Source organism: Mandrillus leucophaeus, unplaced genomic scaffold, assembly GCF_000951045.1.
Source record: "Mandrillus leucophaeus isolate KB7577 unplaced genomic scaffold, Mleu.le_1.0 Scaffold348, whole genome shotgun sequence".
Taxonomy (NCBI): domain Eukaryota; kingdom Metazoa; phylum Chordata; class Mammalia; order Primates; family Cercopithecidae; genus Mandrillus; species Mandrillus leucophaeus.
Window position 1 is genome coordinate 1,220,378 of NW_012103676.1, and position 3,824 is coordinate 1,224,201.

Sequence of the window (3,824 nt, forward strand, 5' to 3'; positions counted from 1 at the left end):
CTCTACCCCTCCCAATCAGCAATAGCTCCTTTCCCATTTGCTTCTCACTGTCTCTTATTGTCTGGTTTATTTAATTGTAGAAGGCCTCCCCCACTAGAATACAAGCTCTATGAGGGCAGTGACCTTGTCTGTCTTCTTCAATGTGCTAAGAACAGTGCCTTGCATGTATGGAGTATTCCATTCAATAGTTATTGAAGGACTGCAAGAATGGTTGAAGCCACATATCCTGTCTCTGCATGGCCCAGCACCTCTGACCCCCTGTCCCTGCTAGAACAGTCTTATGACAAGTGACTCATTACTTCCCACTCCTCATTCAGGTGGTTCTGATTCAGGACCCTTCATGGACAGCAGAACTTTGAGTAGAGGTTTGCCAGCCATGCTGAGTCATCCATCCTGAACTCTTTGGCACCTTCCTGTGGGTTGGGTGGTGATGTACCCTTGCTGTCTCCTGCCCACATTCCCAACTAGACTGTGAGCTTCTCAAGGCCTTGACATGCTATTTCATATCTCTGACAGCACTAGGTGTTCAGAAAATACCTGTGGGTGATCCAATTGTGGTTGTTTTAAAACATGTAACTGTCCAGATTTGGATAGAGTCAAGCAGCTCCCTGATCATCCCCTATCTACAAGTGACAAACTCCTAATAGTATAGATCAAATAGGAATTAGATCTTCGGAGTCAGTCAGTTTGTATATAAGTTCCAGCTCTGCTACTGTGACTTCAGAGCAAGTCACTTAACCTATCTGAGACTCAATTTCCTCATCTGTAAAATGAGCATAATAATAGTACCCATTTTCAAGAGCTCATAAATGGAGGATGGTGTCCTGGACATGTCTGGAGAGCCAGACGGGTGGGGAAGAATTTCTTTCAAGCTGTTGCTGCATTACAAACGCTTATTGAATATGGTGGACTCTCAGGAGCAGGAAGAATCTTGCTGCTGGTGGGTGGCAGAGAATGGTGACAGGGATAGGAACAATATGAATATGATAAAAATCACAGTAAGGACTGTAGAGGGTTGCTCTGCCTCACAGGGTCATACAGATTTGGGAGTCTCAATCACAGTCTTGGAACTCCAGGGAAAGGGTAAACTGTCCTAAGCTGCCTGCTCTGTTTAAGAGAGCTGATCTCTGTAATAATCTTAGAAACGTTTCCACCAAGAATAATTAAAATAAAAACACATATGTAGACTCATAGTCACATAATTTGACATGTAAACAGTGAAACTTCTAAATCTAGCAGATCATGAAATTTTTGAGGGGCAAGATTGATGAAGGTTCATCATGGGATCCCTGTTGCCTGCAAGGCACCAGACACAGCATAAGCACTTAGGAGATGTGCTTGGTTGAATAAATGAATCTGGAGGCTAGGGGTGGTGACTCACACCTCTAATACCAACACTTTGGGAGACCAAGGCAGGAGGATCCCTTGAGACCAGTCTTGGCAACATAGTGAGACCCAATCTCTGTAAAATAAAAAAATTAGCCAAGCATGGTGGCATGTGCCTATAGTCCTAACTACTTGGGAGACTGAGGCAGAAGGATTGCTTGAGTCCAGGAGTTCAAGGCTGCAGTGAGCTATGATTGTGCCACTGCACACCAGCCTGGGAGACAGTGAAAACTTGTCTGTGAACAAAATAAAATAAATAATATAAAACAAATGTGGAACTTGATATTTGAGAAGTATGTAATTCTTATGTTCCTATCTTCTCATATTTGAGAAGTATGTACTTCCTGTGTAATTCCTATGGTAGCAGTTACTCATGGTGGGAGGATTCAACTTTGTAGAAAGATTGTCTGAGGCATGGGCCAGGTAGGAGATGGGCTGGGTATCAGAGCAGGGTGCATAGCTAGAAGTGTGCTTTTACTCATACACAGAGGCTAGGGGGAAGCAAGGTGGTTGGGAGAAGCTGCTTTAGAAATCTGGAATTGGGAAAGACCTGCAGAAATCAGTGGTACCAGCTCTTCCTCCTAGCACATGGAAATCTGACACTGCTTATTTATTTATTTATTTATTTATTTATTTATTTATTTATTTATTTTTTGAGACAGAGTCTTGCTCTGTTGCCAGGCTGGAGTGCAGTGGTGCGATCTTGGCCCACAGAACCTCTGTCTCCCTGGTTCAAGTGATTTGCCTGCCTCAGCCTCCCAAGTAGCTGGGACTACAGGCACGTGTCAGCATGCCCAGCTAATTTTTTATTTTTAGTGGAGATGGGGTTTCACCATGTTGGCCAGGATGGTCTCGATCTCTTGACCTCGTGATCTGCCTCCCAAAGTGCTGGGATTACAGGCTTGAGCCACTGCGCCCGGCCATTTTTTAAAAAAATATTTTTATTTTTATTATGGATATATATATTAGCAGTATATATTTAAGGGGGTATGTGTGATTCTTGATACAAACATACAATGTATAATAAATCATAACAGTTGGGATATTCATCATCTCAAGCATTTATTTTTTTGTGTTAGGAACATCCCAGTTCCACTCTTTTAGTTATTTTGAAATTTACAGTAAGTTATTGTTTACTATAGCCACCCTATTGTGCTACAGAACACTCTTCTAACTGTATTTTTGTTTAAGAGGACACTATAAAATGGAAAGATATCCTATGTTCATGGATTGAAGAATCAGTATTGTTAAAATGTCCATACTACCTAAAGTGATCTATAGATTTCCCAGTTCTTTTCAAAAGTCTCCAAGGATGGGGACCACCATCTTTTCACTGGTGACTCTTATGTCTGACCACTGTCTCTCTTGATGTATTGGAAGCAAACATCTCATTTTTGGGCCCCTAGGAAAATGTAAAGGAGAGCTCAGCATCCTCTAATGCTTCATTGACCTCATTTACTGCAATGTCTTTAAAGCGTTTTAACCAGAGCTGACTAAGACACCAACATACACCTTACAGATGAAGAAGGTTCAACAGGACAGGCAAATCACAGTATTCTGAAAGCTCCATCACCAACTATTAATGTTCTGACCCAGCTGGGGTTGTCAGCTCTAGGTGGCCAGGATGAAATAATCAAATGTTCCAAGGGTGAGTGGCCACGAGGTGCTCAACATAGCCAGCCACACTGAGTTTGGAAGGTGAACTTTTATTTTGACATTTGGGAGGCCACAAAGTAGCTAGGGATTAGGAAAAAGGCTCCAGCACTGGGTATGCAGTATGAATCGTAAGGTCCTCTGGGAAAACTAGGTGAGTGACTGGATTAAACTCAGAATAGTGATTAAAGGAGGGCTCTAATACAAATAGCAATAATTGCAGTCATTAAGTTTTAATGACAAAAATAGCTTTTTGAAAAAAGCACTTGTAATATGCAAGGTATTCTGCTAAGCCCTTTATACATATTATGTCAGTCAATATTCTCACCAAACTATGAGTTGAACATGATTATTATGGCTATTTTAGAGATAAATAAACTCATTTATATAGCAGTTTAATAACTTGCCAGACCCTGTGTTAAAGACTTACTACCAGTGGTTATTAACTCTCAGTGATTTTTGTCTTCCAGGGGAGATTTGACAATATCTGCAGACATTTCTGGTTCTCACATGGTGTGTGGGGGTGTTCTATTGGCATCTAATAGGTGGAGGTGCAGAGTTCTGCTAAATATTCTACAGTGGATAGGACAGTCTGCTACCTGTGACCCCAACAAAAAAATCAGCTCAAAATGTCAATAATGCCCAGTTCGAGAAATCTTGCTTTATACAAGCTGTCTAATTTAATTCATTTTTTTAATTATTATACTTTAAGTTCTATGTGCATAACGTGCAGGTTTCTTACATATGTATACTTGTGCCATGTTGGCATGCTGCACCCATCAACT

The 3,824-nt window shown here is 41.2% G+C and overlaps 1 pseudogene across 1 annotated transcript in view; it reads right to left on the bottom strand.

Moving 5' to 3' along the window:
• Positions 1–1,176: 1,176 nt before the first annotated feature.
• LOC105546044 overlaps positions 1,177–3,824 on the bottom strand; it is an 18,383-nt pseudogene continuing 15,735 nt past the window's right edge. The window contains exon 3 of the transcript XR_001007036.1: positions 1,177–1,187. The product of XR_001007036.1 is annotated as a 10 kDa heat shock protein, mitochondrial pseudogene (transcript). The remainder of the gene's footprint in view (positions 1,188–3,824) is intronic.